Genomic DNA, 21,630 nt, shown 5'->3' on the forward strand with positions numbered 1-21,630 from the left:
TTAGGAAAGGATGCCCTTGGCACGACCCTTCCCAATACCGACTTGCAAACCGTATTTTACCAATTAGGTTACCGGCTCGTAAAATAGAGTTAGTACATGCTGGAAGCCATTTTAGCTGTCGCAAACGGTCCGATTCTCCTTTTGTAACAGCTAAAAATGGTCATACATGTGCCCCTAAGTGCCAAGGCCCAAAGTTTTCCTCTAAAGCAGGCTACTGGCGCTATTTTAGATCAGCATACCAAATACCAAGGCTACGCAGTCTTGATTCCACTTTATGTCGCTTTAGCTACTCCCTGCCCCTTTATCTCCCTTGTGCAGGTTCATGCGTCTCCCGTTTGTCATGTTTTTCCAACTTTCTCTTTCTTCTTCTTTCTCCCGAGTGTGCTTTAACTCGATTTCTCTGGATGAACATCTGATGAAGAAAAGAAGTGCTGGTCAGCAAAAATGGGTACCGGTGGCCCCACCCGGAACCACCAGATCGAATTAAGCTCTGGGTACAAGTACCTACTACAGGTCAGGCTAAACAGCCATTGTGTGAGTTCCATTGAGGTCCTAGTGCTGCGGTACAAGTAGGTACTACAGTTTGGGATAGAGGGGCATTGGATGAGCTCTGCGGAGGTCCCGGCGCTGGAGGTTCAAGTACATACTACTGGTCATGGTTAGCTCTCTGTGAGTGTCCGACCCTGAAAGTAGACATATTACAGGTGCAGTACAGTATGCACCCCTTCCTACTGGAGTACAAGTAATTTCTGCATTTGAGGATAGAGGTGCATTGTGAGAGCTCTGTGCATGCTCCTGACTGTGGTACAAGTACATATTAGAGGTTGGGATAGCGGTTTATTGTGAGAGCTCTGCGGAGCTCCAAGTACTGGGATGCGATTACAATCAATAAATCAATCAATCAATAATTCGTATAGCGCATTATTCACCCTGAGGGGTGGGGCTACTCGAATAGCTGGTTCTTGAGGCCACTCCTGAATTCGGGGAGGGAGGTAGAGGTTTGGAGGTTGATGGGGAGGTCGGTCCAGGCCTTGGCAGTGAAGTGGGAGAAAGAACGTCCTCTGGCTCGAGTATGATGGATGTGGGGGATGGTGGCGAGGTCCAGGGAGGCAGACCGTAGGTGTCTGGTGGATTGGTAGAAGGTCAATCGGTTGTTCAGGTATCCTGGTTCGGTGTTGTGGAGGGCTTTGTAGGCGTGCATGAGAAGCTTAAAGTAGCATCTCTTCTTGACAGGGAGCCAGTGCAGGCTACAGACGTGTGTGTGTAGGAGGGGGTGATGTGGGATCATATGGGCAGGTCCAGGATGATTTTGACTACTGCATTCTGGATAGTTTGGAGGCACTTGAGAAGGAGGGCGGTGGTTCTGGCATAGAGGGCGTTCCTGTAATCAAGTCGACTGGTGATGACAGCTTGCGTGACGGTTCTTCTGATGTCGGCTGGGATCCATCTGAAGACTTTACAGAGCATTTTGAGGGTTTTGAAGCAGGTGGAGGCAACCGAGTTGACCTGTCATGGAGAACTCACTGTCGAGCATGATTCCGAGGTGGGTGGTGGGGGTGTGTGCTGGTCCTAGGGCAGAGGCCCACCAGGAGTCATCCCAAACTTTGGTTTTGTAGGTGTTGAGTTTGAGGCAGTTGGCTCTCATCCAGTCGGCAACGGCAGTCATGGAGCGTCGGAAGTTCGCTCTAGTGGCGTCCGTGTCTTCGGTGAGGTAGAGGAGGAGCTGGATGCCGTCGGCGTACACAGAGGTTAGATAGGAGTGTATTGTGAGAGCTCTGCGGAGCTCCCAGTACTGGGGTGCGAGTACACACTAGAAGTTAGTTAGAGGTGCATTATGAGAGCACGGTAGCTGTTTGCACACTGGCATATAGATAAATAGTAAAGGCAGTGTAGAGCTGCATTGTAAGAGCTGTGCGGACTCCCCAGTACTGGAATACATACAACTTGTGAAGACAGAAGTGTGGTATACCAGCGCTGGGTTCCGTGCACACTACAGGTTAGGGTAGTGTGAGAAGTTGGCCTGGTATATGCTGTTCACTAGTTAAAGTGGACACCTTGCACCAGTACAATTCGACTCTTATGGTAGTAGATTTAAGACAACCTTTTAAAGAAAGCTATACTAGTGGTAGCTGTGGAGAGCAGCCTTCAGGCTAAGCCTTTAGAGGAATGTAAAGCAGCTTGTTTTACCTTATAATCTCTTGAATTACTAAATGAAAGGACACCACACAGGTATATATATAAAATATATATGTATTTATTACTAACAACTCTCTGCTAATCTCTTTATGAGATTAGAAGTCAAGGACATATGCACAAATCAACATTTCCCAACAAGTTAAGCACAAATATGGCTGGGGCCCTACGGGCGTACCAGACCATATACTAAAAAAGAGACTTAGAGATAACGACTTGCAAGGGGACAAGGCCTAGGGCCTTCAGAAGTGCTGGGGCCTCACTAATCCACCCAAAGCAGGTAAGTAAAGTACCCATGGGAGACGCATGCAGTGTGAGAACACAGCCGCGGATCCCAATTGACTTCAATGGAGCAAGTCGCAATTGGAAATTTAGAGTTTTAGGATACTTCGGGAGAGTCTACAAGCAAGTCACTTACGGGGTAAGTAGTTCTAGAGCCAACACCCACAGGAGCACCGTAGTGCTGGAGTTACCTCACCGAGGGAAGCCGGGTGCATAGGTGTCTTTTGGAGTCGGGTCGCGGCGTCTTTTTCAATGGGAGCCAAAGAAGACTTGCTGCTTGTGAAGACAGGAGAAGTGTCCGGTGGAATCCAAGCCTGGATTCAGAAGAAGGAAGACCTGAAAGCAGAGGGGACAGTGTTCAAAGTCACTTGGCATTGACCTGGGGCAAGGAAGATGGATGCCCACAGTCATCGGGTGGTTGCAGTTGATCACGGGTGTCTTGACTCTTCAGCCACGACGTCCAGGAGGCGTCGACGATGACCAGGAGCTGGATTCGGTGTGTGCCATGAAGTCTGCAGCTTACTACGGTGTCGGTAACCAGATTGGAGCCAACAAGCCTTGGTAACAGCAAGTTTTGTGGAAAGTGTAAAAAGTCAGCGGTGCAGTCCAGCAAGGTCTGAGGGACTCATCCATCGAGGGTAAGTCAGGGCAGGCCTGCAGCAACCAGGAGAGCCCTTTGGAACTGTAGAAAGGTCTTCAGAGGACCCACAAGCCAACCGGCAAGGGATTGCAAAGACGCCTCGGGAGGATTCACTCACCAGGGGCCCACGGCCACTCGGGACGGCGTAGGCCTCTGACCTTCGGAGGGAATCCTGCTGGAGGTTTGAACCACATGTGACCCAAAGCACACGTTCGTAGAACGTCGTGAAGGGGTTGCACTCGAAAATAGTGCACAGTACCCAGGGATTATGGTTCCTCGTCACTCGTGGGTTCTACTTGTCTCAGCGTCACTGGGGACTCACGATGGCCTTGGAGAAGTCAGGAAATCCTCTTCCTGGGCTGCAGGGACTTCGGACTCCGACGGGAGCGGGAAGGTTTGCGACCGTTGATTGCAAAGTTTGGTGCCTGCCAAGCAGGGGAGTCACTCCTTGACTCCAAGGGAGATTCTTCAGTCTTCCAGAGGAAGTGGAATGTCGAAGGTCCAGGATTCTTCTTCAGAGCATCGTCCAGGGATATCTAGTTTGCAATGGTAAGGGTTCCCTAACTTATACTAGAAGGAAGGGAGGGACTAGCTCTATGACCCCACCTATGGGAGGGTCAGGGGAGTGGGTGGCTACACCCACTTCCCTTTGTCCAGTTTCACGCCAGAGCAGGGGCAGGTAGCCCCTGAGCTGGTTTGAGCTGGTGTATGCACAGAGGAGCCTACTGCCCCCCCAGTGCAGGACTTCAAAGCACTCTAGGAGTGCACCCACTTAGCCCCAATACACTAAACCCTGTCTGGGAGGTGGTGACACCTCCCTGGGACAGGATGCCTATTGTTGGGCCACCTCCACTGCGAGTTTCGATCATCAGCAGGAGGGCAGCCCAGTGTCTGTGACTGGTGGCATCCATTTTGTGATGCCAGGGCTCTTCAGGATTCTACTGTGTTTCCACAGTAGGTACATTTCTATCCCTCTAGAAGGGTGGGATCATACTCCCACACCAGTTACTGGTGTGGTGGTATGATTCCAGAGCATTTGACACCAAACACGACATGTTTTGATGCAGCCATCCCAAAGTTAGCATTTACCGAGAGGTTATAATGCACTTAAGAGTATATGGTTTGACCGCATTCACAAACAGCCCCAGAGAATAGACTCTGTGAGCTGCAGAGTGGTCCTGCTCAGGCAGAGGCACCCCCTCACATGGAAACCAAGCACCCTGCCCTCAGGATTGATAGGGCCTGCCTTAGGGGTGACTGATAGGTTTAAATGTGTGTGCAGGGAGAGATATAGTGAACCTATATCTCAGTGAGGAGTGCTAACACCACCTCACCCAGGCTGCAGCAGTAGGCCTGTGGTGTCAGATTTAGTCTGCTTCCCAGGGGTGGCATAATACATGGTTCAGCCCCTGGTAGGCCTGTGAAGTACCTGTGCATTTGGTACCTAAGGTACCATATATTAGGGGCTCATAAGGTACCACAGTATCCAATCACTAGTGCACCTAATATGCACTCCAAGTTATTTAGAGAGAACAGAGAGGCTGGGGCCCTGATTAGCAGAGTCCCAGCCAGACTATAGCCATAAACCAGTGTAAACATCAGAAAAAAGTGGGGGCAACATAAGAGACAGACCCTACTCTCCTACAGGTAGAGGTGCACTGATGGAGCTTTGTGGATATTATCAGAGAGCTGGGACAAACACCCGCATTAGAGGGGAATCAATAGGTCCATTTTAGAACAATGTGTATGTCCTAGTAGTGGGATACTAGTGTCCCGGGAGGAGGCCCACTGGCGGAGCGCCGTAGATTTACAGTACTGGGGTGCAACAAGTGCACACTCCAGGTTAGGAGAGGGTCTGGCCATTTTAGAGGAGCTTTAAAAGAGCTTTGTGTGTGTTCCAGTGAGAAACAAACACCTGCCACTGACCATGAAGGAGGTGAACTGAAAGAGCTTCAGGGGTGTCTCAGGCTGGGGCTAAAGGGCACAGTGCATATGGGGCCCCCAGTACGCAATGCCGGCTACGATGTGAAACTTACACACTCATTTATAGAAGGGTGTAAAGGAAGTTGGGTAGATTAAAACAAGAATGTTCCTGTTTTCAACCTACACAACTTGGAATCAGGGGAGCAGCTTGGTCAGTAAGATTGGGGGAGGTGAGCTTCAGATATTCCAACAATCAGGCTGGCACATAATGTTAAAATAAATGTATATAACAGACAGGGAGCATGAGAAAGGCCTAAGGGGCAGTGGAAAGGGGGTGGAATGCAGATTGGCAGGGGCACTGAGTGAGAGAAGACACATTATTTTGTGGAATAACCAACATGTTTGAAGTCTTTCCAAACACAGAGAGGGAGAGAGTGTGGGGCACCTTTTTGTCTCTGTGTGTAAAACTTCCTGGTGAAATCGGACAGACACCTCAGCCCTACACGATTAAAAAGCACCTGTACCCAACTATTTATCACAAAATACATTTATTAGAGGGGTGTAATCAAAAGAACGTGGTCATGCATCAGTGAGTAAAAGTAAAAAGTAAAACATGCCAGACTTACTACTGTAAATGATTTCGGACCACCCTTACTCCCTCCTCACCTAGCTCATTGTGGCCCCAGCTATGATCAGAGCTAGATTGTGCCCCAGCTAAACTAGCACAATAGAAAAACCAACCACTACAGATGGATATAGTACTAAGTGATAAGGATGTTTGTTATGACCAAAACCAGCTGAAGCCAAACATAATTCAGCCCCACCCATCTGGCCTTTCCTGCCCATTTGGCAGCAATCCCAGTTTACAGTTAGCTTTGCCTGTCCTTGGGGAGCATACTACTGCAAGATAAAGAAAAGTACAGTTTGCTGTTGCTGTTTCTGTCCGTGATCTCACTTCCTGTTCGTGATCTCATTTCCTGTCTTGATATAATTTCCTGTCTATGTCATGTGGTCATTTCTTTGTTTATTTCATACATTGTGTGTGACTCCCTAAATATCACGAGATTGTATCTCATCATTTCGATTGATGAGGGTTTAATTAGCCTTTTTTGTTCTCAGGCTCCCTCAGTCTCAGTGAGTAATAAACCAGTGTTTCAGGCAGCAGTTGAATTCAAGTAAAAAGCAGCACTGGCAAAGCAAATAGGTTTTGCCTGTGAGAACTATGGGCAATCTTTTGTAGCCATGCTGTACAGCAGCGCAGGTGCTATGAAATGTGGCTAAAACGAATTTAAGAAAGCGCTAAGATGCAGCCAGTGGTAACGCATTTTTTTAAAGTGCATTCGCACTGGATGCATCATACGCTCTTCTTTTATTATTTTAGAAATCATTGCCAAATGCGGCAATGCCCATGCTGTACAGCATGAAAAAAAGGCAAGGGCAGAGCCACTATTCTCAAAGGTGAGACCTATTGGCTTTGCAAATGCTTGTTAGGACTAGGCACAACACCCATGTGATTCTGAGCAAATCACTTAATCTCCCCTTGTGTGAAAAAGAAAAAGAAAATTGACATTTGGCAAAAGAATTATATCACATAAAGAAAGCAATTGCGCCCATGTACAAGTCTCATTGAAAATACATTTGGAATCAGATACCATCTGTTGTCACAATAAAAGCAGCCAATAACATATGTTGTTAGAATTAACACCCATTTCAAATGAGAATAAGGGCTTCTTTGAAGTGTGTGTGGCGTTGTATAACATAGCTACAAATTCAAGAGGTTCAACAAGGACAACAGGGATGAAGAAAAAATAAAAGTAATATCTCAATCACAGCACAATCAGCTGAAGGACATCATTCAAGCTGAAGTAATCAGTACTTGGTTCATGCTCCGGCCGAAAGAAGATGAAGTCAATTAGAAGACAGTAAATAAGATCAGCAGTCAAGCCAAGGAACGTTAAGCATAGGGTGAGGTGCAAGCCCCTTGTTGTATACAATACTCTCGCAAGCGAGAGCGCATGCCGCACATGCTCTGTCGCAGGCGAGGCCTAAAACTGTGTTGCTAAGTACCATGGGGTGGGATCAATGAGCGTGGGGGCGGGGTCAAAGGTGTGACAAAAAAAACCACTTTAAATGAAAAATAAATGCAAGCTGAATGAATCAGTGGGAAGCGCCCTACTTTACATTATTAAATCTCAAATGTGTTATTGCAATCAGTGCAGATGTCTGCGTGTGTAACCAGGGAGCCACAGAATTGAATCCTTGTTGGTGCAGTGGTGAATAGTGATTTGTGTATTTTTAGTACTGCAATGTCCCAGTTTGTGAAAGAAAGTCAGTCATTATTGTCAACATGCAGTACGCAAAGTATTAGATGGGCTGGCACAAAATGCGTGATAAAATGTGGGTTTAAGATTTTAAAAAGTGATTCCAAAATGGAGATTTTGGTAATTCCAGAATGTACCTAGTGCAAACAAATGTTATAACTGTCCATTAACAGCACGGAGGCCACAGCTCAGCTAGGGACACCCTTACAATATCTCTCGAAAAGAAGAATCTTTGTCCTCATGAAGCTTCAGGGACCTCCATGAATTAAAGCCAAGGCCGGGGTTTGAAGATTAAACCCCTGCACATGTTTACATTTGTTTCTGGGTGCAGGACCTGGCAAGAAGGCTTGTTTCTTGTTCAGCTGTATAGCCCTCCCTCGGATTCACAGTTTAAGAGGCTGTCTCCCTTCCATTTCAGCCGAGGCATCGCAACTATGGGAAGTAACCACCCCTAGATAGTTGTATTTTAACTAAAAGTAGGGGAATTGTTTTTATATGGCACGTCGTGCCCCACAGATACCCCCACCCCCACTTCAACCTCTGGTTTCAGGCACCGGTCGCTCTAATCTGAGGACGAACGAGTCTATGGACCCCAAACCAGCCCTGGTGATTGTATGGTGCCCACAATGCATCTCGGCCATGAAGCTAAAATAGGGGTCGTCATGGTTTTATTCGGCTTTTCTCAGATTCTTTTTGGTTGTGGCCTGCGGGACACATCTGAAGCACTGTGTCCAGTAGTCAGTACTTGACCGGTGGTCAGGACACAAGTCGAGGGCCTTTTGTTGGAGTACCCTGGTGGGGTGCTATCGGGAGGCTCACACCAAGATGCAATGGAGGGGAAACAAAGGGTCACAGCTTATCAATTGGCGGGCACTTATGAAAGGCATGCTTTTGACTTTTTTCAGTCCCTGTATATAAGAGATATGCAAAGACTGTAAGAATGTCAGATATGTTGGTCTGTCCCACTATTTACATGAATATCAATTTAAATGCCCCTATTTGGCTTTAGTTCATTTATAGCGCTTTAGCACTACTCATCCCAATGCAGGGCGTCAGAGCGCTGGACATCGCACATATACATTATACATTGACAATAAACCATATGTGTGTAAATCAATGTACAAGACGTGTTACATAAAACAGAGAGGGTTACAAGGTGTGGGAGACGTGTCCCTCATAGCTCGCTGTAGCAAAGTAGTAGGATTACAATTTATGAACTGCAAAAAGTAACAAAAGGATCTCTGTGTTAAAAACCGTGACCCACTAATCCATTTACATAAAGTCAAAATCAGTCATTTGCATGTTGCATAATGTGCTCTGCAGAAGACTTATTAACCCTCTATGGTACTTTGATTCTAAACTGGGACTAGACAAAACACATCTCTCCAGCAAATACATTATCCTCTAGAGTTATCTTACCATTACTATTATTCCCTGATATTTAGCTGGCACACAAAGATCTCTGCAGCAGTTGCCTTAACCCCATAAGTTATTTTTAAATACAGATTTTACAACCAATTAAGCGTAACAGATTTACTGCTACAGTTCTCCTTGTTGCCAATTTCTTTGTGTCAGGGCTTTCAAAAATAAATGTATAAGTTGAGGCCTAGATTTTACACCTGGGTTGTGTCAATTGTTTGGCACAACTCCAAAGTAAAATCTCATTTTATAAACATTTTAAGTCGCTCAAATATACTTATGATAGACCTGCTAAACTTATGTGAGGTCTTAAAATCAGACGTCATTTCCTGTGAGGTCATGGGTTGTGACGCCATGATGTCACTTAGATACGGCCACACTTGAATAGTCCTCCCACTCCTTTTTAGGTCTCGCCTTGGCAGCGCATGCCCTGCATGCGCTGTCTCAGCAAAACCTAAAGTAATCTCTTTATGTTGGCAAGCAGTCGGTAGTTTCTCCTGCCGCTTGCCATTTGCTAAAGGTTATTATCGCTTTTTCTACATTTGTTTTCAGTGGCTGTTGATGTCCAACTGACTTTCGTGTAGTCCGGAAGCAGCGGCCACCAACTACAGTTTTCGTCCGCACTGTTCGGACTTTTTGTTTGTCCAGCGCATCTCTGCCTGACCTCAACATGGCAGCGGCACATGCGCAAGGAGCCGGGTGCGCGAAGGGTGGGCAGCGCATGCTGCTTGTTAACTTCATTGGTGTGCGCGGCTCTTGCTTCATTGACACCTCGCTCTGCATTTAGATCCCACCAGGTTTGGCCCAGAGGCAGTAAGAGTCAGTCTCATGGCTGGAGTCTGCACCATCGGATCCTGGATGGAGGTGGGTGAAATTGCTTTGGTGTGAGGGGATTAGTAGGCCTTTCACTCGCGGCCCAACAATCAGGCTTCGGTTCCTCATTCCACTGCTCCCCGGGTCCTTTCTGTTAGCAAGAAGGCAAGTAGGAGTAGCCGGTGGCAGAAGTGCGCTTGTGGTTACTTTGTGTTGTGTTAAGCAGGAGTCCGCGTCTGCTCGGATGAATGGCACAGAAGAGGGCATAATGGGCTCACTCAGGCGTTGGGAAGTGCACCAAGCGATTCAGCCCACACTGCCCTTCCGCACGCCAGCATTTTCACTCCTTGTAGGAGACTTGCGGTGTGAGGTCTCGCAGTTTATTCGTGGGTGTCATTTTAAGCACGCTGTATATTTTTCTTTCTTTTTTGGATGGGACCGAGTGGCAGACGATGACCCTTTGCAGTGTCACCCCTTCGTCTGCACCCAGCCACCAAAACCAATGCTGATTTATTATCTGAAGCTTCTCTTGCTACTTGGGCGGGCCTTCTGCAGCGCTTCGCCCCTTTCTGCATTTCGTACTCAGTTCATATTAAAGCGCGCGCCTCACGGATTCAAGCAGCTGCACCTGGGGATGCCTCACTGCCTTGCACCTGTGTGCGCCTCCCACGTTCAGCCCTGGGCGATTCTTGTCCTCCTCTTCCCGCCCCCATAGTGTGCACATCTCACCACCCCTGTGGTCTGTGCGCCTGAAGCCCATGTTCTTTTCTTTTGTTAACATATGCAATAAATATATTTTAAACCTTTAAATCATGTTGATTGCAGCCACTAGTGGCTTACGTTAAATGAGGGGGCAGAGCCATTCTCATCCTTCGCGACCCTTCTCCCTCTTTCGACATGGTCTCTCATGTCATCTTGCTCCCGAGAATGGAGATGGACATAGGGGGAACTGTGTTGCATTGGTTTAGTTCTTTTCTGAGCCGACAAACACAAGCTGATTCATTGGCCACCTGACAATCCACCTTTAAAACAGTGACGTGGTGTCCCTCAGGTATCTTGCCTTACAAGTTTGAGCTGTTGGCATTGTAAATGACAATGCCTTTTATTTAAAAGTTTATTAGCAAAACAGATAAATAAAAGGCATTGTCATTTACAATGCCAATAACTTAAACTCTCGCAAATGCGAGACCTATTGCATTGCAAATGCTTGTTTAGGACTTGTGCCCTGCCTGTAGTATAGCGTCATTCACACCTCACACTGAGTAAGGTGGGTGCGTTAGATCAAGAGATGTGTGGCCAGGTTCATGTGAACCTCTGTGCTCATTTCTGAGAACCACACTGGAATGTTCATCAGTTGCTGGTGGCCCATATCCGGTACATCGTGTCCAGGCCGGGATGCTACAGAGGAAGTACGGTGTCCAGCTCTTGGGGCCATCACATCAGCATTGTGTCTAGTTCTTGAGACCGTATCTGGAGCATTGTGCTCAGTTCCGCCAGCCTTACCAGAGCTATTGAACTCAGCGAAGGTCACGTGTGGCGAGCGCCGACCCCGAGAGGAGTATTGTGCAGTGACGTAGTCCGTGTGTCACGGGCCCTAGTGCAAGGAAGGACATGAGCGCCCTGGTGCTGTTTGAACTGTGAAATACAGCAATAATCAGGGTTTATTGAGCCCGTGGCCGCGGTGCCACTGCACCTGCTGCAGCATTAGAAACCACGCCCCTGGCATGGTGTCCAGTTCTGAAGGTTCATCTTCAAGCATGACAGAGAGCGGTGGCAGTCCAGGACATGCTGTGAGAAGAGTCTAAGCATGTCACGCTGGAGGGAGGGGAGGGAAACAGTGAGGCCCACCCACATCTATGAAGGGAAATCACACAGAGGAGGGCGCATCTGTGAGTGGAAGATGGACCCTCGAGTGGGAGGGGCACAGATGGGGGCTGTGCACCGGAAGAAGTGCAGCCTGCACCGGAAGTGGGGGCGGGTGCATGGCGCTGCCATCACAAGTTCTGTAGAAGTAGTGGAGCCCAAAGGGGCCAGGCTAAGAACTTCCCTCCCTCTTCAGGCGCTTCCTCTGCAGGGTCACTGCCAGCAGCAAGCCCCCCTCCCCGCTGTTAAAAGGAAGTGACTGTGGGCCCTCTCTAAAAATACCAGGAGGCTGTTACTGCCACCATCACTACGACCGGCCCCCGACCCTCCGCTTCCCCTCCTTTACAGGAGCCCAGGCCAGGGGTTTCCTGCAGCTTCCCACCAGATCAGATCAGGTCATTCCTGCAGATCACGCCCGGGTAGAACATCCCTGCAATTCACACAAGGTCAGACAATTCTGCACCTCCGACCAGATCAGATCATTCCTGCAACTCACACCAAGGTAGAACAACCCTGCAGCTCACACAGTCAGTCATTTCTGCACCTCATACCAGATCAGGTCTTTCCTACAGCTCACTCCAAAGTAGGATATTCCTGCAGTTCACAGCAGATCAGGCCATCTCTTCAACTCATGCCAAGGTAGGACATATGACATTCCTGCAGCTCATACCAGATCAGGCCATACCTGCAGCTCACACCAGTTTCTGACATTCTTGAAGCACTACGCAATGGGCGTTTCCATTCCTCATCCTGATGATGACCCTGTACAAATAACCTCAAGGGGTCGAAACGTTGAAACTATAGTAGTGTACTGTACTGTTTATGCAATTCAGAAGCCTGCAACTCTATGCTAGAGTTTAGATCAAACAATTGTGTATTCGCCACAGTCACTATTTATGTATATATTGTATAGCACTAGCGCACTTCTTACACACTTACTTCACACTCACTGTGCCTTTGTGTTGCTTTGGAGCACCTCTCTAATTTTGAATGTATATGGTAACAGGGTGAAATGATTTAATCTTCATAAGATTCCAAGTGGGGAGTAATCAAATAAAATATATTCTTTCTAGTAAAACCAATCTATTGATGGTTACTCACCAGGTTTCCGTGGAAGATGAAGTCGCACTTCCCCTTTCAGGGACCATTGTTTCCTATATGACTGTACTACCCAGGCCCCAGGGTTACTGGGTTGCCCCTTCTTATGTGAACATCTACAGAGTGCAGGGAAGGATCTCAGGCAAACTGCCTCTGGGTGACGAACAGAGAAGGGCATAGTCACAGGATTAATTCCTTATGACTGGTATGTTTGTGGGACACAGGCGCTATCCTCTTCCCCCAGATTTGCCACTTCGCTGGCAGTCTCTACAACTTATGGTGAAGTTTGTCATGTTCCCCTTGTCCAATAGTCAGTGAAAAGGATTCTCTCTGTGATGGCGTTTTCGTCACCCAGTGGAGTCACGTGTGCTAAGCACAGGGGTTTCAAGTAAGTAGTATACTCGCTATTAGGGATCCACCCAGGATGTTTTCTCCAATAGTACAGGTGAACTCAGAAAAATACAACTGCTTATGCCAAAGCACTCTGATGCCCTCTTTTCCAGTTCCTGCATAATATCTACTGGCAAATGGGTGCCCACCCTGGGTTTATCTTTCCTCCGGCTCTTCCGCTGCCTCTGTCTGGGGTCTTTGCTCTGGTCATCTGTGAGAGAGGGGGCTCCGACCCACTTTAACTGGGTTTTTGAGGTTTTGGGCCACCTTGTATTTTGACCTCTGGGGTGAGTCTTAATAATTGAGTTTCACTCCCTGTAAGCTTCTGTAAAATGGATTGTGCGCTAATCACCAGGGACCACCTACTGGAATAAGGTCGCTGCGGCACTGCTGGGGCAGGTGAGTCTGTGCTGATTGCACACGAAGACGTCACAAGTGCACAGCTGTGTGGGCTGAGCGAGTAGGACTGTCTGTGCACAGGTAGCCTACCGCAGACCAAGGCTACATAGTTGTGCCTTGTGCAGGCCTTATAATTTAATCAGGCTTCCAAAAGAAACACCCCATTACTTTTTACTATATTGTGAGTCTTTAGTGCCTGACTGTGAGCCCAGAGTGCTTCACTGTCAGTCTGTGTTGCTCTACAGTATCCACACTTTAGGTAAAGGCTGCACCAAAATACTAAGCTTGCATTGGCTTAACGTAAAAAAATAAAAATGACCGGCGTGGAAATTTAATATCAATTTGGAGTTATTTGCACCTTTTCATATCCTCTTGGGTTTGCAGTTTTTCCAGAGTCCGTCCTTAAGGAGATTCACATTTGGAACTACCCTGATGGGCCAAGTTGATCACTCCCCTGGCCAGCAGGTAGATCCAACCTTCTCCTGGACAATGTACCAATTCAGTGGAGATTAAACCTACTGGTAAAAGAAGTGGTTGAGGGAAATCTGCCTGGGTAATTTACTATCACATCACTGACACGCCTGGGCTTTCCATTCTCACATGCACAAAAGGAGGCAGGCAGACCTCTGCCTCCAGTAACATCAGGCTGCCTCTGGAAGTCTTGGCAGGAAGGAACCAGTGTACAGTGGCAGTTAGGGTTGAGGCTAAACGCAGGAGAGCGCTTTTGCAGACCAATAATTGATGCTCCTTATTGAAAAATCCCATCGTGATGTGTGAAAGGGAGGACCAGTCACTGGGCTGCTCCTAAAAAAAGCCTTTCGGGTATGAAGGAATGATGTAGCATCTTTGGACTAGGCAGAGATACTCAGGTCCAAATGTATCAAAATGTAACGCAGCGCAGCAAGTCACCTTGCTGTGCTGCACTGTGTTACAGGGAAAGGGCAGGAATGTGCCATATTTAGCACAATATGGCACATTCCTGTCTTTTTCCAGTGCTGGCGCTAAAAGTGTTTCCTAGCGCCAACACAGGCACTCTTGCACCATGGTGCAAGGGTGCCTGCATGGCACGCTGTATTGTTTTTCTGCAGGAAGGAGTGCCATTCTGCACAAAACCAATCCCCTGAAGCATTTTCCTTTTTCTGTGTGTTTTGCAGAATGCAGCACACATAGAAAGATTAAGTAACGAGGAGAAATAAAAATCTCTCTTCTCGTTACGTCTCCCCTGGAAGGGCGTGGCATTTTGTTGCATTCCCAGGTTTACCAGTAACGGTAAATCTTGGAATGCGTCAACATTCATGGGTGTTGCGTGGGAACACCCAAGCAATGCCTGTGGAATGCCTCCCGGGGGCAGTGTAACGCAACGCAGCTATTTGTGCTGCTTAGTGCTACTCTGGATTTATCCAGCCACTCAGGGCCATGCAAGGGGGACTTGCCTGGCTTGATAAATCCCATCTTATGGGTTGCGTCGCCTGTGCATCATGTTGCATGGCGCAAAAGCAACACAACACAACCCCTTGATAAATATGGCCCTCACCGTCTAGAACAATCTACCTTTAAACTCCTGCACAAGGGAGAAACTCTAAAAATAAGTGGATGCAGAAGGGGAGGAAGGGTGGATCCTGAGTGGACGTGAAGAAACACTTGGACGTATTTGGACTCTTGTTTCCAATACTAGTGGCATTGCCCTCCCCCATAAGAGGGTGGACCTACTGGTAAACCTGTATGAGAGGGTTCCCACTGAACTTCTCTTGGTCAGTTCTGCTGGACGAGAAACTCCAGACTGATGTAAGACAAACAGGTGCCCTGCAAATGGCTAGAAGACCATGGGCCTGAGGAGTGCAGGCCGGCAGGCAGGCAGTGTGGTTTGCCTTGAGAACCACTTGGTGCTACTGCAAGAAGACTGCTGAGGGCCTGATGGGGAAAGGGGGCAGTAGTTTGTGCTCGTCCTCATCAGAGGAGGAGCAAACTAAATTAAAGAAATGCTCCATCAAGCAAAATGGAAAATGTAGAGGTCAGGGGGCTCTAAATAAACACTCCTGGTAGCTAGAGCATAGGAGCTTGGGAGCAAAAGCAATACACTCTGCCTAAAGCACCAGGCCTGAGATACACTGCTCCTTCGTGGCTTTTCTCATTACCAGCCGGGCTGGGCAGAAGTGTACAGTGTCAGGCTGTTGATTAGATATTCTCATGGGAGGGTCAGTACCCTCGGGTCCCTGGTGGAACTTCCTAAACCCCCGGGCAGGGCCAGTGCCCTCAGGGAATACCTTAACCCTGGGGATCATGTCCCGGTCGCTCATAGGGCCTTCCCTCAGGGAAAGTCAGTGCCCCAGGGGAACGATCTACCCTTAGCTTGTGTGGAACACTTCCACCCCTCCTGTTCCCCATGTCCGTGCCCTGGGGGAGCAGGAGAGCAAAGGAAGCCTATCTTCCTCTCCTGCGACAGTGGGGAAACCTGAGGGGAGACATTTGGAAGAACACAATTCCCCACTAGCACGAAAAGTCCACCAGCCGGGGCAGGAGACCAGCTTGGCAGTGCAGGTTTGAGCTCCGAAATGACTACATGTGTGGTGCATTGGTGCCCCAAACCGGAAGGCAGGTAAACCCACTTCAAGAAAGAAAAAGAAAAACAAAGCCCAAGGGGTCAGGGACACCTCTGAGTGAAAATATTTGCTTTGGGGACCACCAAGGGGCAGCAGTGTGGCAAGTCCAAGACTTACAGGATGACCTTTTATGTTATATTATATTACTTTGCTGTTGTATAAGGACAAGCGCCATTGATAGATATGGAATCGCAGCACATTCTTTATATAAGCGACCTTTACTGCTGTTCTGGGAAGGCCAGCCATTGAAACCAAAGGTCCATCATTTGCTACTCTATGGGGAATATTCTTAAGAACGTGTGATAATCATCGCAAAATTAGCTTAACGCAACTTTGCAGTCTATCGCGGGAAAATAACACAGTGGTAATGTGGCATTCTCAAGCGGCAGTACCATGCAATAGGCTCAGGATAACGCATCAAATATCTGCGATAAAAGCATCGCGAGGCCGCAAAAATGCGAAACACGAACACAAAAAAAGCTGCGATGAGGCCAACAGTGATACGAAAACCCGCAAAAACCAGCGACAGGCCTGCAATTCCCACGCGTCATGCGGGAAAATGCACTATAAAAGCAGGGTACAAAAACGCGAGATTACAATGTACGAGCACAACCCCACATCCGTGACGTAGAACAAATGACCACTGTCACGCATTACATAGGCATCTCCTCACAGACACAATGTACATTGACATGCAGTCTGCATGTAAACTGTGCAAATGCAGACACATGTATGGAACACACAGAGAAACTGCAACTTCCCTTCACATCGCAGAGGGACAAGCAACCCCTCCTGCACACAGACGTGTCATGGCCATGATCAATCAATTATGACAGCGTGGACGAATGTAGGGGCAGTGACTCCCGCTTACGTACATGTTGCCATGTTGTGGGACTTGAGTCACAGGGGGGATCCCTGCATCATGGTGGTACATAACTGACCCCAAAAGGAGCCCTGTTGTCACCTGAGGGTCACAAATGTCATCCAAAATGGAATGATCTTGGACACATGTGAATCGCCGAAGAGTGGGTTACCCTACTAACTGTGACACACAGAACTGGCAGTCCGAATGCGTGACACCCCAAACTGCCTCTCTGCACAGAGGTGACACACCCACCATCCATGAACACATCATAAAATTGTAACCAACACATGTCGCACTCACACTTGTCTGAGTGATGTGCTGTACAGATGAGTGACATGCACTTAGGGAATGTCATTTTGGATTCCATCTATTTGCACATGCTGTGCCTGTGGTTACACTGTACTGTCCCATGATTGCCAAGGACTGTCACAATGTGACGTGCTCATCTGAAGAAATTTGCAATGATGGTGTCACTGCGGGCTATTCCTGCTGCAGTGGGGTGTGGTCCACCTGCCTCATCTTCATCATCATCGTCCGATGCCTCTGGGACTGGTATCCACGGTGCCTTGGTGCATACACATATGTTGTGCAACACACAACATGCAATGATCATCTTGCACACGATGTCTGGGCTGTACACGAGCCTTCTACCTGTGACGTCCATATGCCAAATGTGCGTTCCACGATGCCCCTGGTGCGTTTGGGGGCAGCATTGTACCGCCTCTGGGGCTGTGAGTTCGGGGCTCTGAGGGGTGTCATCATCCAAGCGCAGAGTGCATATCCTTGGTCACCTGTGACGGTGCAAAGACATGAGTCAATAGTTGGTTATGCATGATGTGTTGCCAGGCTCACTGGTTCATTGGTGTGTGATATATGTGACTTTGTGATTTCTGTAGGATATGTACTGCTTGTTGCAAATGAGTGGCATCAATGTGTATTACCTAGCCTCACTGCTGCTCCTCCCTCCCCCCAAGCCTATTCACTAGTGTGCGCAGCGCGGTTGCATCACTTGCACACCTACGGCACACCATTGTCATGCCCGTCAGCGCATGTTCACAAGCCTGACAATGACACAGTGATGTTGTGCGCTGAAGTTGTGCGTCCACGTGTGTGTGTAGGCCTATGGTAAGGACAGGGTGGACACAGATGTAGAGTTCATGCCTGGCTGAACTCGCACCGCGGTTGAGGGTGGACCTTTGGCTTATGCTGCGGAGATAGCGACCCACACACCAGTTGGCAAGTCTGATCCCGGACCCCGGGCGGGCTTGCTCACCCTCATGTACCCCTCGGCCTTGGCCGCACTCCGTGGGCATGCTGCATAGCAACATTGCACATTGCGTGATGTGTGGCGCAGACACCACACCAGAGACACACGCATCAGTTACCTCTTGGTCAAATCTAAACGTAACCACGCCCAGAGCCACATGTCGAATGACCACACCCCTACGCCGTACTGCCGTACGCCGGTCCACTCTCTGGGGAGGGCAGCCAATGACTCAAAGAGTAGACAGGACTAGTTTAACAATGTATCTCCTCTGCGGGGGAGGGGGGGAGCAGTCAATGACTCAAGGAGTAGACAGGACTAGTGTAACAATCAATGTATCTCCTCTGCAGGGGAGGGGGGGAGCAGTCAATGACTCAAGGAGTAGACAGGACTAGTGTAACAATCAATGTATCTCCTCTGCGGGGGAGGGGGGGAGCAGTCAATGACTCAAGGAGTAGACAGGACTAGTGTAACAATCAATGTATCTCCTCTTCGGGGGAGGGGGGGAGCAGTCAATGACTCAAGGAGTAGACAGGACTAGTGTAACAATCAATGTATCTCCTCTGCGGGGGAGGGGGGAGCAGTCAATGACTCAAGGAGTAGACAGGACTAGTGTAACAATCAATGTATCTCCTCTGCGGGGGAGAGGGGGAGCAGTCAATGACTCAAGGAGTAGACAGGACTAGTGTAACAATCAATGTATCTCCTCTGCGGGGGAGGGGGGAGCAGCCAATGACTCAAAGAGTAGACAGGACTAGTGTAACAATGTATCTCCTCTGTCTGGAGAGGGCAGCCAATGACTCAAAGAGTAGACAGGACTAGTGTAACAATGTATCTCCTCTGTCTGGGGAGGGGGGGAGCAGTCAATGACTCCAGGAGTAGACAGGACTAGTGTAACAATGTATCTCCTCTGTCTGGGGAGGGGGGAGCAGTCAATGACGCAAGGAGTAGACAGGACTAGTGTAACAATCAATGTATCTCCTCTGTGGGGGAGGGGGGGAGCAGTCAATGACTCAAGGAGTAGACAGGACTAGTGTAACAATCAATGTATCTCCTCTGTCTGGGGAGGGGGGGAGCAGTCAATGACTCAAAGAGTAGACAGGACTAGTGTAACAATGTATCTCCTCTGTCTGGGGAGGGGGGAGCAGTCAATGACTCAAGGAGTAGACAGGACTAGTGTAACAATGTATCTCCTCTGCGGGGGAGGGGGGAGCAGTCAATGACTCAAGGAGTAGACAGGACTAGTGTAACAATGTATCTCCTCTGTCTGGGGATGGGGGGAGCAGTCAATGACTCAAGGAGTAGGCAGGACTAGTGTAACAATCAATGTATCTCCTCTGCGGGGGAGGGGGGAGCAGTCAATGACTCAAGGAGTAGACAGGACTAGTGTAACAATCAATGTATCTTCTCTGTCTGGGGAGGGCAGCCAATGACTCAAAGAGTAGACAGGACTAGTGTAACAATGTATCTCTTCTGTCTAACCTTATCCTTCATTTCCTCAGATAGCCAGACGATCGCAATGAATGCTGAGACATTATGAGACGCACTGCACTACATGTCCCCTTGATTAATACACTACTGTACCCAAGACTCTGGTACCATCTACCTGACTTCTACTGTAAAAAATGTTAATCGGCTTCATGATGCTCAGGCCTCAGGGCTTTTTTGGGGAGGAGGACATCTCTTGTGTGCTCAGATGCCTGCAGTGGCTGCTTGTTCAGCGTAGGAGCCAGATCAGTGCTATAATAATTGTGTATAAAGCACCCTGGAAGTCCTAGTTGCAGGGCGTGCGCCAAAGCCGCCTTGTTCTTCTCTAGCCCATTTCCTGTTTCTGGGCCCTGCGACCAGTCCAATGATGACCTGGAGAGACCAGCCTATCTCTATTACAGCTGCTGGAGGCCAGAACTCTGCACCTTGCCCTCGAAGGACCGAATCTCAATAGTTGGCCTTCAGAAAATGTTTGAAATCTTATCTTTTTAATCGGTAGGGCTGTCTCCCTCATATCTCATATTTCCAAATGGCTTTGCAGCTTATTTATTGTCACCCGTGTATAGTGCCAAGACTTCAAGCAATCTATCCAATAAACTAACTTAAGAAAACATAACAGTTCAGCCACAAAGGCTTTCCAATGGCAGGATCTTTGGAAGAGAGCGCGATGCCTGGCGCAGGTCTCAATCATGGTGGTAGTAACACTGGGCTACATTGTTATTATGACCTGTGGCATTTTATGTACACCTAGCTAGAGTTTAAGATGAGTTATACACCTTAAGTAACAAACATTGCAGCTGCCATCCGAAGTTGCTCCGACCACAGAGCCACAAGAAAATGATCATCTTGGCCAGTCATCAAACTGCAGACAAGTGCCCTGCCAAAGGCCTTTTATACAACTGACCGACCAAGGGATGTTCCGGCTCCACTGCTCCTATTAGAGTGACTGCCCAGAGTTCCATAGAGTAACCAGTATAATTCATTTGATATGCACTGGCAGAACTATTTCCCTGAGGACAACGCAGAGCTCTTAGTATCTCTTTTGAAAGCACCAAAACTGCATCACTGTCTGGATGGGTCTGGATTTAAAGTCCTGGGCTTGGCCAGAGTCGACACATGCAGGACATCTGGAATGGACAAAGTATTTCTACCATGTGAACTTCTGACAGTCATGTTTTAATATATATTTGGATACATTTCGGCATGCTATGTGGGGTGATCGGTGATTAACATTATATTTGGAATTGTCATCCTGGTAGGGGCAAGAGACAGGAGGTAGATACACACAAGGTGGAGTGGCTATGAAATTCTGCATGCAAAACAGAGGTGGTTCCGCATTGACATTCGCCTATTTGTATTATACAGCTGCTTCATATCTAGCAGTAAGTTTAACACCAAAAGGAGTGGGGCCAGACAGCACTAGGTCTCTTTAAAAAATGTCGAGACCCTTGTACAATACTGTCAGGCCGCACTCCTTTTGATATTCGATGCATACTTTGGGACGCCGAGTGAGAGACTGTTCTTCCTTGCTTCTCTCCCCTCCATTGATTTTTTCAGTTTAGCAGTAAGATTATACATTTATGGCTAAGATGAGGCTAGTAAAACCCTCAAAGGATGAACTGTGCTACATAGAATCTTTATCAGCTCCAGCTATGAGCTTGCTTACTCAGTACTTCGGCCCAGCCACATTTAATTTATTTATCATTGTTATCTTCTTCTGACTGCTTGCTAATAAAAGGTCTTCCTTTCCTAGGCAACCCTTAACTCCTTCAACTATCAGCCATGCTTGAACCGCTTCTGGTAGCCAGAAAGCAAGGGATCTAATTCTATATAGCTCGTTGCATTTATTGTGGTACGTGCTTAGGCGCTAACATTCTTTGTGATGATAATACATAATTGTCACCAGGGCAAAACTACTAAAGGTAAGTGGGGGGCTGGTAAGCATAGGCAAATCATAATGTTATCACAGGAAATGACATCGCAACCAGTGATGTCATAACCCTGTAATTAACCTAGCTTTAATGCAAATGGGTATACATACGAGTGAAACCGGAAGTGGGATTTCTCCATGT

At 48.0% G+C, this 21,630-nt stretch overlaps 1 protein-coding gene across 3 annotated transcripts in view; it reads left to right on the plus strand.

The window, feature by feature from the left end:
- The window catches only part of LOC146770467 (epidermal growth factor-like protein 8), a 79,168-nt gene that overhangs the window by 6,465 nt on the left and 51,073 nt on the right, over positions 1 to 21,630 (plus strand). The window contains exon 2 of one of the 3 annotated variants that reach the window (XM_085640430.1): positions 19,573 to 20,699. The exons of the other annotated variants lie outside the window; for them this stretch is intronic. The gene's annotated coding sequence lies outside the window, so the exon portion shown is untranslated. The remainder of the gene's footprint in view (positions 1 to 19,572; positions 20,700 to 21,630) is intronic. 3 annotated transcript variants of the gene reach the window in all.

Source organism: Triturus cristatus, unplaced genomic scaffold (genome assembly GCF_964204655.1).
Source record: "Triturus cristatus unplaced genomic scaffold, aTriCri1.1 SCAFFOLD_205, whole genome shotgun sequence".
Taxonomy (NCBI): domain Eukaryota; kingdom Metazoa; phylum Chordata; class Amphibia; order Caudata; family Salamandridae; genus Triturus; species Triturus cristatus.